Source organism: Lissotriton helveticus, chromosome 8 (assembly GCF_964261635.1).
Source record: "Lissotriton helveticus chromosome 8, aLisHel1.1, whole genome shotgun sequence".
Lineage (NCBI taxonomy): Eukaryota > Metazoa > Chordata > Amphibia > Caudata > Salamandridae > Lissotriton > Lissotriton helveticus.
In genome coordinates this window covers 1,657,499,109-1,657,512,731 of record NC_136069.1, presented here as the reverse complement: position 1 = coordinate 1,657,512,731, position 13,623 = coordinate 1,657,499,109, and the positions used below count along the sequence as shown (strand labels likewise).

General features: G+C 57.3%; 1 protein-coding gene and 1 long non-coding RNA gene across 3 annotated transcripts in view; one reads left to right on the top strand and one right to left on the bottom strand.

Moving 5' to 3' along the window:
• The window catches only part of LOC144773598 (uncharacterized), a 435,153-nt gene that overhangs the window by 266,173 nt on the left and 155,357 nt on the right, over window positions 1–13,623 (bottom strand). The window lies entirely within an intron of this gene.
• TRIM3 (tripartite motif containing 3) overlaps window positions 9,144–13,623 on the top strand; it is a 290,801-nt gene continuing 286,321 nt past the window's right edge. For both annotated transcript variants that reach the window (XM_078658725.1, XM_078658724.1), the window contains exon 1: window positions 9,144–9,288. The gene's annotated coding sequence lies outside the window, so the exon portion shown is untranslated. The remainder of the gene's footprint in view (window positions 9,289–13,623) is intronic.

Genomic DNA, 13,623 nt, shown 5'->3' with positions numbered 1-13,623 from the left:
AGCATAGTTCACTGCTAATTCATGGGAACTGAATTGGGAGTTCCGGTCCATGTGGGACTGGGACCCGACGAGTGTGCATAAGCTGCTGTTGCTTGATGAGGTATTCGGGCATTGCTTGTGTACGCCAGGAATGTTATGCGTCGTTTAACGCATGGTTGTCACGGTAATCGATTGCTTTGTTTGTAATGTCGGAGAGTTTACCGCACCATGGCGCACGATTGGGTTTCCCGCGTCGGGCGGCTGCCTGCTCCAACGCATGGTCAGCGCAGCGGTGTATGTTCTTATTCATGTTTTATTCATGTACCGTTTCCTGCAACTGCTCGGTCGACGGGTTCAGGCACTGCCGTCCTCGTGCCATGGTAGCGTGGTAAGTCGCCTGCCCTGCCCCACCCAATTTCGGGGAGTGAGTCCAAGTTCGGGCTGTACCTCAGTTTGTTCCTCAGTGTGTGGAGTGTTTCCTCCCAGGCGTGTACAGCGCGAAAAGTAACAATCATTCTCTATATGCGGGCAGTACCTCAGTTCGTTCCTCAGTGTGTGGAGCGGTCTTCCTCCCAGGTGTGCACAGCGCAAAAAGTAACAATCATTATCTTTAGGTGTGTGGGGCCTTCAATACCTAGGGCGAGGGAGTCTGTTGACATTGTCGTACTTTGTTTCTCAGATTCGGTCGCGCATCCGATCAGAGATGTCTAGCTCAAATGGTAGAGCGCTCGCTTAGCGTGCGAGAGGTAGCGGGATCGATGCCCGTATTCTCCAAAAATGTTTACTTTGTTAATCCAATCGAGTGCTTCCAGCCCCTCCCCGACAGCCGCGGGTTTTCGAGCGCATGGTAATCGGCTCGGGCTTGGGGGGGGGGGGGGCAGGTGGCCCCATCGCTTGGCACCTCGTGGGCACGCAAGGGTACAGTGCTGAGGGGATGTGGTAATAACGAGAGAGAGACACCCCCATCATGGCTCACGCATGTGTTTTCCCGCGTCTGTCAGCCGCCTGCCCCCGCGCAGGGTCTGCGACGTACGTAATTACTGAGGTTTCATGAATGTTGCGTTTTCATTTAGGAATTGCGTTGTCGCCGGGGATAGGCACTCACTTTTCCGTGCCATTGATAACGTGGTATGTTGCCCGCCCTGCCCCACCTAATGTCGGTGCGTGGGTCCAAGCTCGGGTGAGACCTCATTCTGTTAGCAGTGTGTAGAGTTGTTTCCTCCCAGGGTGTGCACAGTGCTGTTTTAACGTTCATTTTATTCAAGGTGTGTGGGGTCGTTAAGGCATAAGGCGAGTGCGTTGGGTGACATTGTCGAACTTTGTTTTGCAGATTCTGTCGCGAATTCGATTTACGCATCGTGCCCCCACCCATTTTCGGAGCTCCAGCCTGAACCCCCCCCCCCGCGCACAGGGCTAGCACAAGGTATGTACGAATCAGAGAGGTTGGCGCTACTTCATTCATCAAAGGATAATGCCATCCCGAGGGGCTCGGGAGGGGTGGGGTAGACGCCTATCGGCCAAATTTAGTGCTGTTGGGGCGTTTGCTTTCCGGCTACGGCCGGTACAATATGTTAGGTCCAGTGTTTTATTTTCCTTTGTCTCACACAGTGCACCCAGCCATTGAAGCAGACCCCAGGGCACCCTCTCAGTTGGACCTTGTGAGCTCTCTCAGGAATAACAGTTGAGGTATGTACGCATAAGAGTGGGCCTGAACTAAGTATGTTCCTAGATTCCTGCGATATCCGAGCGTTCCCCAACAGGTACCGAGCGTCCATTTCTCCCCCCCTCGGTGGGAGAATACCTGGCGGTGTGGGGGGGCGGCCAGTCGTTGGGTGGGGCGTGTGTGCTCTCGTGACAAAGATGTTTGAGATGGTGGCTCATGGTTATCTCTTTTTCAGGATACACTTGAAGGCACCATGGAGAGTCAGGGGTCCCCAGCGCTCTTTACGCAGACGTCCCAGGTTGATGACTCGGGTCTAGGACCTTCCCAGGACCCTCAGATGAAAGTCTTGTTGGACATGATAAAAGCTAATGGGGTGGCGTGGGCCAGTGAACTTTTGTTGGCCAACCCCCCGAAAGCCCCCGGGCCACCCCTTGCCCCACAGATCTCTGAAATAGAAGTGGCAGAGGACCCGGCCACCGGGAGGCCTAAGCGCACTAGGAAACCGACAGTAAAGGACTTCCCGTCAGAACCCCCCACTAAGACCAGGGCAGCGGACCCTGTCAGGAATGTCATTGTGCACGCCCCGGCATCCCCCCCGGCGGTGATCCGGGTGTGCCCTCCGCCACCCCCTCGCCCGGCGGTGCCTACTGTGGAATTTGCTACCCGGGAAGATCTGGGTAAGATTACAGACTCGCTGGCTTTGTTCATGTCGGAAATCAGAGCCGGTCTGCGCGCACCTCCTGTGCAGTCCCCTCATGTAATGCACTCTCAGACTGCAGCTCCGCCAGTTGCGGTGCCACCTCACGCCGCTGGGGAGGCAGACGTGGCACGGGTGTGGGGTGGGCTTACAGTTCAAGGGGGGGACATTGCCAGTCCTTTGTCTGGTGTGGTTGTTCTGCCTGACAGCACGCCACCCATCATTGTGTCCCCTGCGCTTCCTACTCAAGTGCTCCCATCGGCCCCAAGTGTGTCCCAGGAGCCCTTTACCCCCACGGTGGCCACAGCCCCGACACAGGCGGTGTCCCCGGCTGCTCCCCACCCTTTGGCACTCAGTACTCCCGCGGCCTCCTCGACCTTGGGGGTGGCCCTTCCTGCGCCCACAGTATTGATGACCATGGCGCCCCTCCTGTCAGGCAAATGTTCCCTAGCCTGGCTAGTTCCGCAGGCAGCGAAGGAGGGCATATGGCGTAGAGAGTTTATAGACATTTTTTCCCTGTTGATGTTGGGGGCGCAGGGGTCGGATGTGACAAGAATGGGCTCCAAGGAGGAGGTCAAGAAGGCCCGATTTCAGTCATGGCCAGAAAAGACAATAAAGAACTGGCGGCAGGCATTCGCTATTCTGGCAGCGGTAATTACAGAGCGCTTCCCTGATCAGGCGCAAGGTTTATTCCAGTATAATAGTATCATAACCAATGAAGCTGAAGCAGCCTCCGGGATGGGGTGGTACTCATATGACTGTGAGTTCCGCAAAAAGATGTCTGTCTGTCCAGAACTTGAGTGGGACCAGATTGAAGTTAGACTGTGGATCGTACACATGGGTAAAGGAAAAGCTGAGAGTGGTGCCAATAGTGTGGTACAAGTCAAGAAGTCAGAAAGTGACAAGTCTTTTTCTCAGAGGAAAAATAATTTCAGGCAGCCCTTTCGAGGGGGGCGTAGGGGGGGAAGTTTCAATAGACAGTATGCCAAGAAGAATGTCTCTTCCACTTGCAGGTTGTTCAACGCAGGTAATTGCACATGGGGGAAAGCATGTAGATTCTCACACGCTTGCAACAAATGTGGTGGCTCCCACCCAGAATCTTCCTGTGAGAAGCGGTCTTCCTCATCCAGCGCTGCCAATAAGGATAAATAATGACCCCGAGATCCCATCCCACCTCCCTGGTCCCCCTGCTGTGTCCCCCCCTCAGCTTTGCCTTCCGCTTCAACCCCCCTCGGGGGGTGTTCAGTCGCTGTGCTGTCTTGTGGGGACCCCCACCCCCTTAGCTCTAAAGGCCCGTCCCCAGTCATCATCCACAGCCTGTTGCGCATGTTGCGAGCCTATCCCAATGAAAAGGATAGGGAGGTCCTGACTTCTGGTTTCTTGGACGGTTTCAAAATCCCATATCAGGGTCCCCGGGTCAGCAGGGATGCAGAGAACCAGAAATCGGTCAGGGAGCTCCCTGAGGTGGTTGACAAGAAGATTAGCAAGGAGGTGGCCTTAGGGAGGGTGGCGGGCCCTTTTCCTTCCCCCCCTCTTCCTGACTTTGTGGTGTCCCCCTTGGGTGTGGTCCCTAAGAAAGAACCTGGGGCTTTTAGGCTGATTCATAACTTGTCTTTCCCAGAGGGCAACTCTGTCAATTCGTGGCTTCCAGAAGCGGCCTGTTCTGTCTCATACTGTTCCCTAGATATGGCCATCGACTTAGTGAGGAGAGCTGGGGAGGGGGCCTGGCTAGCAAAGGCGGATATTGAGGCAGCATTCCGCTTGTTACCTGTACACCCAGACAGCCAGCACTTGCTGGGTTTCAAGTGGAAAGGGGGATTCTACTTTGATAGGTGCATGCCAATGGGTTGCGCTGTCTCGTGTGCCTTCTTTGAAGCCTTCAGCACCTTCCTACAGTGGGCCCTCACAGAGGAATACAAAGTGTCAGCAGTGTCACATTACCTGGATGACTTCCTCTTCATTGGAAGGGAGGGCACGCAGGAGTGTCAGGAGGGTCTGCGCTGTTTTGTTGACCTAGCTAGTCGCTTAGGTGTGCCGCTGGCGCCAGGTAAGACGGAGGGTCCTGCTCAGGTGCTGACCTTCCTGGGAATTGAGCTCGACACAGTTCAGGGAGTGTCTCGTCTCCCGCCGGAAAAGGTGGTGGGTTTGAAGAACGATATCCATGCTTTGCTAGGTAAGGATAAGGCACCTCTGGGGGTCATTCAAAGTCTTCTAGGCAAGCTGAACTTCGCTGCCAGGGTCATTCCGGTGGGGAGGGTTTTTGCGAGGCGCCTCGCCAGGGCTACCGCCAAGGTCCACAGACAGTATCATTTTGTTAGGTTGACCTCGGCACTCAAAAAAGACTTGCTAATGTGGGATGATTTTCTCTCTGATTTTAATGGCAATGAGATTTGAAGGTCCCCGTGGGTGGAGAGCCCAGAGTTGAATATGTACACTGACGCTTCTGGTCGCGAGGGATTTGGTGTTATTCTGGGAGAGTATTGGTGCGCGCAGGGATGGCCCAATGCTTGGCGCAGGCGTGGGATTACTCCTAACATCACTGTCCTAGAACTCTTTCCCATTGTGATTTCTCTACACCTATGGCCGGACACCCTGTCCAACAGGAAGGTTCTGTTCTGGTCGGACAATATGGCAGTCGTGCAGGCAATCAATGGTCTATCGGCCAACTGTCCGCTAGTGCTGTCTCTACTCCGGGAATTGGCTAGTAGGTGCTTGCGCTGCAATGTTGAGTTTAGAGCTAGACACATTGCGGGGGTCTCGAATGTCGCAGCTGACGCTCTTTCTCGTTTACAGCTGGACCGTTTTCGGGCGGCATGCCCCCAGGCGAGAGAGGAGATGACCCCCTTTGCACCAAGGCTCTGGCACATCTTGGAGTGGAGCAGCAATTGAGAGAATTAGGAAAGAAATCTTTAGCACTTGGTACAAGGAAACGCTATGCGAGTCAACGTGCTACTTTCCTTAAAGTCATCACTGACTTAGGCTTGCAGGCCCTGGCACTGGAGGTTAGAGTTCAGGCGTTCATTGTGTGGGCTAGGAAGCAGAAAGAGTCCCACTCTTGGGTTTGCGGCCACCTAGCGGCCATTAGTCATGAGGCTAGGTTGTGCGGTAGGAGTGATCCAGCCAATTCCTTTGTCATTAGGGCTGCCCTGAAAAGGTGGGCTCGGGAGGATCCAAGGGTCCCGGATGACAGGTCCCCCATTGATTTCCCATCGCTTCAAGCTATGCTACAAGTGTTGCGCGCAGTTGTGCACTCCCAGTATGAAGCGGCCTTGTTTTCAGCAGCCTTCTGTCTAGCATTCTTTGGCGCATTCCGGAGTTGCGAGCTGGTTGCCCGTTCTAAGACAGATGTCTCGGGGGATGCGCTGGGAGTGGGGGATATCGCTTTTGGGGATGTGTTGTCCATCACGCTCAGGCGGTCCAAGACTGATCAGGCTGGTAAGGGGTTTGTTATTAGGCTCTCCCCCCTGGGGGATCCGCGCTTCTGCCCGGTAGCGGTCCTTCGGGCCTTCGTGGCCATCCGGCCCGCGGGGCCGGGTTACTTGTTTGTCCATGCTGACCTCAGCCCCTTGACTAAATATCAGATGGACAAGATAATGCTGGCCTGCCTGGACAGGGCTGGTCTATTAGTCCAGGGAAAGAAGTTCTCCAGCCATTCCTTCCGCATAGGGGCGGCCACATCGGCCTTCCGCGCTGGCATGCAGCCAGTACAGGTGCAGTCGGTGGGGCGCTGGGAATCTTCTTGCTACAGACGTTACATTAGGCCTTGATTACGCTACATAAGGATGTAAAATATGTCATGCTTTGATTGCTGTATTGGTGTGGCGTTATTCGTTTTACTTGTGATTTTCTCAATAAAAACCCTTGAACTTATTGCGTCTTTTCTTGGCAGGTTCGCAAGTATGGGTTATGGGGCATTCCATGGTCGACAGATTGGCCCGATGGGCAGAGGTCAGGCAGTGGACCAGCACCTTCACAAGTATCCACTGTGTGTGGTGGGGTTTCCCGGGCATGCGTTGGCATAGTCTCCTCTTCAGACTTCGGGAGGCCCTGGCCCGGGGTGGTCCACCTCCCCGCCACTTGATAATCCACCTGGGTGGCAATGACATTACGTATTTGGGGAAATCCACTCTTTTACAAAAAATGAAGACTGACTTGGGCATTATCAGTGGCCTTTTGCGGGAATGCGAGATCTGGTGGTCCGAAATAGTGCCCAGGAGATCCTGGCGGGGTGCTAATTCCTCTGAGGCAATCGAGAGGTCTAGGAGGCGGATCAATGCTGCCATGAAAAAATTCTCCCAGCGCAGAGGCCTAGGTTTTATCAAACATGAAATGATTCAAGATAAAGTGAAGGGTTACTTTGATGGATGGTGTTCACCTCACGCCTGTAGGTTTAGACCTCTTTCTGCTGGACTTGAAAGAAGCACTCATGAGCAAAGGTTGCAGGTAGTAAAGGTAGCAAAGGTGGGGGGGCCTGTGCGGCAGAAGGTACCACCGCACAGGCTGTGGCGGAGTTACTGGGCGATCCGGAAGAAGAGAGGTGCAAACGATGTACTTGAGCGGGCACCTGGGGGTGCCAGAGCCTAACCTGTATCCTCATGGGAGGTGCAGGAATTCGTGTCGGCGCCCCAGTAGTCCTTCGGGCGGTTGTGGGCCTGTGCAACCGGGGGTTGGCCTAGTCACGCCCCACAGGGGGGCGTGTCAGTATTTATAATTTTATTATACAGCAGTTGGGTGCTTTGCCACTGTGCTGTTTGGCTCAACAGGCGGGCAGGTGGCGAGAATGCGGCCTGCCCGGGATCGCCCGTAATGTTTACCCACCATCATTACATATGTTGTATGTAAATAAACCTGCAGCAATTTTCTCCCAAACTAATACGATGTCTGTGTATTATTTTGCACGTTTGGGGAACTAGGGGGCGGGAGACTTCTTGTGGCCCTGATGTGACTATGCGCCTGCCCGAGGCCACGCAGTGGCCATAGAGAGGGCGGGCCAATAGTCTCTGAGGGCTGTCCCGCCCCCAGCAGGATGTTAGCTTCTCCTCCTCGCTGGTTGGAGGAGGCGGCTGGTCGTGATTCTCGTCCGGGGCGGCGGGGAGGGGCCTCCGTGGGTACTTAGGCTACTGCACCACGTTGGAGGGCCTCTTTGCCGCCCCGGACGAGATCGTGTGCTCATCGGGACACTCTTTTCCCTCCCTTGCCTCTAACCCAGAGTGTTGGTATGGGGGGATTTGTGGAGGTTTTTTAATGTGTCCATTTTACCGTTGCAGGTTGGAGTTAAGCGGAGTTACTGGGCGATCCGGAAGAAGAGAGGTGCAAACAATGTACTTCAGCGGGCACCTCGGGGTGCCAGAGCCTAACCTGTATCCTCATGGGAGGTGCAGGAATTCGTGTCGGCGCCCCAGTAGTCCTTCGGGCGGTTGTGGGCCTGTGCAACCGGGGGTTGGCCTAGTCACGCCCCACAGGGGGGCGTGTCAGTATTTATAATTTTATTATACAGCAGTTGGGTGCTTTGCCACTGTGCTGTTTGGCTCAACAGGCGGGCAGGTGGCGAGAATGCGGCCTGCCCGGGATCGCCCGTAATGTTTACCCACCATCATTACATATGTTGTATGTAAATAAACCTGCAGCAATTTTCTCCCAAACTAATACGATGTCTGTGTATTATTTTGCACGTTTGGGGAACTAGGGGGCGGGAGACTTCTTGTGGCCCTGATGTGACTAGACTAGTGGTGGTGACTAGTAGCAGCATGCACTGGCAGATTATGCCCCAGCTCCTCAGGGGAGTCCTGTGGCCCTGGACAGTGGCTGAGACTAGTTCTGGTGAGCAGTAGCAGCATGGTATCCGGCAGGCACACTTCAAACGTGGGTCAGCGTTCTAGCTCCTCAGGGGAGTCCTGTGGCCCTGGACAGGGGCAGAGACTAGTGGTGGTGACCAGTAGCAGCAGGGCGCCGGCAGGCACATGATCATAAATGGGTCAGCAGTCTAGCGCCTCAGGGGAGTTCTGTGGCCCTGGACAGGGGCAGAAATTGGTGCTAGTGACCAGTAACAGCATGGAGCCGGCAGGCACATTCTCACATCTGGGTCAGCGCTCTAGCTCCACAGGGGAGTCCAACCGCTGGGCCTAGGCCTCATCCACTTCAATGGCGGTCGGTTGGCCTGGAAACGGCTCAGTGGGCCGAGCGGGAGGCATACTGGGCTGGCGGCCGCGGTGAAGGGGGTGGCCTGGTCTGGGAAGGCGAAGGGAGGCCTAGGAGCATGGGACGGCTAAATGAGACGCGACCCCGGCACGAATGGACCGTGAGGAGACGAGGGGGCCCTGACCGCGCCTGGAGGCTGCGGAGGCGGCTCGTCACTGTGGGGAGGGAGGCCCTGACGGGGCGGCCTGTGAGGGAAGAGGCGGAGTTGAGGGGCCCGGCCTGTGAGGAAGCACGGCCCAGGAGGAGGGCCCAACCTGTGAAGGGAGGAGCGGGCTCCGGGGTGAGGCGGCTGGTCCCCGGGAGGAGGGCTCGGCCTGTGAGGGCGGACCCGGGGAGGAGGGTCGGAGAGGCCCAGACTGCGGGGGTGTAGGCGGCCGTGGAGGTTCCTTCCGTGAGGGGTGGGCCCGGAGGAGGGTCCAGGCGGCTCCGCTCTCGAAGGAGGGCGGGCCCCGGCTGAAGGTGGAGGGCGGGCCCCGGCTGAAGGTGGAGGGCGGGCCCGGGACCAAGAGGGATTCCCCCTGAGGAAGGAGGGCGGGCCCTGGACCGGGGCTCCGCCTGTGAGGGTGGCAGCGGCGGCGGAGGGCGGGCCCAGGCTGGGCTCAGGGCCGCCCCTCGCCCCGCGTCAGCCCTCAGCTGCTCCCTCCACAATGGCAGGCAGGGCGGGCCGGGCTGCGCTGCGGCAGCCGCAGGGAGACGGAACTGGACCCCCCTGAGGCCGGCGCACCCCCGACGAGGGACCCGCGAGCCCCCTGTGAGTACCGGCCCCGGGTGTGAGGGACGGGAGGGAGCCCCCCGGGGGCGGCAGGGCTCACCGCGCCGCTGCCCCACCCCTGCCATGGACCGGCACGGATGCACCCCCGGGGGCGGGTGGGAGCCAGGCCTGGTGCTGGCCGCCCCTCCATGAAGTCCCCATGCCCCCATCCTCTCTCTCTCTTTTTCTGGGGCGCCCTGATTGTCCGCCTCAAGGCGCCCCCGAGGAGAGGAGGGACCAGCAGGTGTCTGGGCCGGCGAGGGAGGCGTCAGGGCCATCAGCACTTGGAATCACGGGGTGTCAGGGCTGGGCATAGTGGGTGTCCAGGCTGGGTTTGTCAAGGCTGGGCACAGAGGGGTGTCAAGCTTGGGCACAGAGGGTGTCAAGGATGGGCACAGTGGGATGTCAAGGTTGGGCACAGAGGTGTGTCGGGGCAGGACACATAGGTGTGTCAGGACTGAGCACAGAGGGATGTGAGGGCTGGGCTCAGAGGTGTGTCAAGATTGGGCACAGAGGGGTGTCAAGATTGCGCCAGAGGGATGTCAAGGCTGGGCACAGAGGGGTGTCAAGATTGGGCACAGTGGGATGTCAAGATTGGGCACAGTGGAGTGTCAAGATTGGGCACAGTGGAGTGTCAAGGTTGGGCACAGTGGGATGTCAAGATTGGGCACAGTGGGATGTCAAGATTGGGCACAGTGGGGTGTCAAGATTGGGCACAGTGGGGTGTCAAGATTGGGCAGAGAGGGGTGTCAAGATTGGGCAGAGAGGGGTGTCAAGATTGGGCACAGTGGAGTGTCAAGATTGGGCACAGTGGAGTGTCAAGGTTGGGCACAGTGGGATGTCAAGATTGGGCACAGTGGGATGTCAAGATTGGGCACAGTGGGATGTCAAGATTGGGCACAGTGGGGTGTCAAGATTGGGCACAGTGGGGTGTCAAGATTGGGCAGAGAGGGGTGTCCAGATTGGGCACAGTGGAGTGTCAAGATTGGGCACAGTGGAGTGTCAAGGTTGGGCACAGAGGTGTGTCAGGGCTGAGCACAAAAGGGTGTCAAGGCTGGGTACAGTCGGTGTCAAGCCTGAGCTTCGAGGTGTGCCTGGTATCGAGGGGTGTCCGGCACCGAAGATGGTCAGGGCCGGGTCATCGTGGCTTCAGACCACGTCGACGTGGGGTGTCTGGGCTAGGGTGTTTTGGGTAGCAAGACATAGCTTCTAAAGGTCCTGGGTCGGTTTCGAGGGGTCAGGGAGTGTCCTGTCATCGAGGTGAGAAGTGACTCCATGGGGAAGGTTCACACGGAGCCCCAGGGCCTGACAGCGAGAAGGTAACGGGCAAAGCAGGAAATACGAGTAATGGGCGTCAGGGTTAAAGACAGGACAGAACCAGGCACCGTATAGACTAGAGTGCCACATAAAAGCCACATCAAATGGACCGCGAACAATAACTTAGCTTCTGGTTAGACGGTAACACCGCCTCACCTTGTATACCCAGGTGGCATAAGGGAAGGGCACTGGGGTCGGACCTCGTATATTGCGGGGTAAAAGCGTTCCAGGCGTTGCATTTGTGAAGGAATGCCAGCTATCTACAGCGTTGAGGATGCCAAGGCCGAGCTTCAGAGGAGGGGGTACAAGGGCAGTAAAGTCAGTCCGATTCTAGGCATCAAAGAATTAAAGGGGCGATAATGGGGGTGTTAAATGGGGAAAGGGGTTTAACACAGGCCCCTGCAGTGCATAGTTCCCCCAACCCTTCAGAGGGTGCTCTCATTCATCAAACCAATTAATATCTATACGGTGTAGGATACACAGGGGCCCCTCGTCCCATTCTGCACGAGGTGGGGTGGGAGGGCGTCGTGGGGCACTTGCACAAGTAAAGGGGTCATACGGCCTTAAAAATGATTTCTGTGGCTGGACAGTGAGTGAATGGGGCCATACCCATGACATCGAGGGGGGTAATGAAGTGGTATAGCCACACGTCAAGGTTGTAATGGGTTGCCAAACATCAAAAGCAGTTCCAGGGCTCAAGGGGTGTTGTGTGCCAGGTCTGGGTATCGGGAGAAGGACACGTGAGATGGTGAAAGAAATCCAATAGAGCTGTTAGAGCGTGTCAGGCGAGGGACAGAGAGGGGGCAAAGGGTATGGCAGGGTAAACTGTTCACATCCGTCGAAGAGTGCCAAGGCTGGTTGCTGAGAGGGTAAACGTGGTACCAGGGCATCGTATCGAAGGGGGATGCTGGTTTAAAGGTTCTTCCGGTATTAGTCCTTGCCAGTGCTGGATGTGGGAGGGGGTTAGGGCACGACAGAATGAAGCGATGCTTTCTGCAGTCCGACCATTGCAGGGGCAGGGAGCAGACGGTGCCCCGCTGATGCTGCACTGCAGGTGCTTGCACCCGAACGACCGACCGGGCGCGGTGGCACTCTCTGGCGAAGCACTGGCATCAGAGTGACGGGCAATGTGAAGCTGGTTTTAGAAAGAAGGTCAGGTCAGGTCATTGAAGGTGGTGGGCCATGGACCCGGTGGACTGCCAGCAGGTACCAGTTCCTGGCGCTTAAGAAAGCCCCACAGTTTCATGTTTTGATTTCGAGGGTCTCAGCAGGGCTGGCCCCCAGAGGGAGTGACAGGGTAGAAAGGGTGGCGCGATGCCAGCTCAGAGCACCGGAAGGCGTGGATGCTCAGGGGGCATTGCCTGGCATGGGAGGACTTGACCATGTAAATCCATGCTGTCAGCAGCCGCCGCTGCGACTCGCGCCAGCCCCGGGTGTCGAGGAGCACACAGTGAAGCTTCCCTTTACGTTGTTTTTAGGGCAGATGGCGGTGCATGGCAACGCAGGGGTGACTGGTCGAAGCAGCGCCTGGCAGCATCAGTGCCACAGACGGCGGTAACCTTTGTAGAATATGGTGCCTCTGCAGTACAGGAGCCAGGGCAGGTGGGCGACGGAGAGTGGCATGGTTCTGGCCGGCGCTGCAGTGTATGTGCCAGCCCTGATGTGGGTGGCATGGGCAGTCTGGCCTTAGCAGCTGCAGCATTAGAGGTGCCCGCGATGGAGGGCAGAGGGAGAGTGCTGTGAGCTGTGCAGCCGCTGCAGCAATGTGTTCACCAGAGTGTGGTGCAGCTGCTGCAGTGCAAGTGCTGCTCCGATAAGGAGGGGGGTGCAGAGAAGAGTCTGGTCATTGCACCCATATAGATGCAGTTGTCAGTCAGTACACGTGCCATTCTGCAGGAGGCCATGGAGGGTGGGATGACCTTTACAACCGCTGCAGTACAGGTTGTAGCAGTAAAGGGCTGACTAAGTGTTGTGTGGCCTTCAGCCGCTGCAGTACACGTGCCAGCACCAGACAAGGTGTAAGGGTGTAGTGTGGCCCTTCAACCGCTGCAGTACACGTGCCAGCACCAGGCGGGGTGTCGGGGTGTAGTGTGGCCTTCAGCCGCTGCAGCACACGTGCCAGCACCAGGCGGGGGGGGTCAAGGTGTAGTGTGGCCCTTCAACCGCTGCAGTACACGTGCCAGCACAAGGCGGGGGGTCAGGGTGTAGTGGGGCCCTTCAACCGCTGCAGTACACGTGCCAGCACCAGGCGGGGTGTCAGGGTGTAGTGTGGCCCTTCAACCGCTGCAGTACATGTGCCAGCACCAGACGGGGGAGGGGGGAGGGGGGTCAGGGTGTAGTGTAACCCTTCAGCCGCTGCAGTACACGTGCCAGCACCAGACGGGTTGTCAGGGTGTAGGGTGGCCTTCAGCCGCTGCAGTACACGTGCCAGCACCAGACAGGGTGTAAGGGTGTAGTGTGACCCTTCAGCCGCTGCAGTACACGTGCCAGCACCAGACGGGGGGTCAGGGTGTAGTGTGACCCTTCAGCCGCTGCAGTACACGTGCCAGCACCAGGCGGGGTGTCAGGGTGTAGTGTGGCCCTTCAACCGCTGCAGTACACGTGCCAGCACCAGACGGGGTCTCAGGGTGTAGTGTGGCCCTTCAACTGCTGCAGTACACGTGCCAGCACCAGGCGGGGTGTCAGGGTGTAGTGTGGCCTTCAGCCGCTGCAGTACACCTGCCAGCACCAGACAAGGTGTAAGGGTGTAGTGTGGCCCTTCAACCACTGCAGTACACGTGCCAGCACCAGACAGGGTGTAAGGGTGTAGTGTGGCCCTTCAACCGCTGCAGTACACGTGCCAGCACCAGGCGGGGTGTCAGGGTGTAGTGTGGCCCTTCAACCGCTGCAGTACACGTGCCAGCACCAGGCGGGGTGTCAGGGTGTAGTGTGGCCTTCAGCCGCTGCAGTACACCTGCCAGCACCAGACAAGGTGTAAGGGTGTAGTGTGGCCCTTCAACCGCTGCAGTACACGTGCCA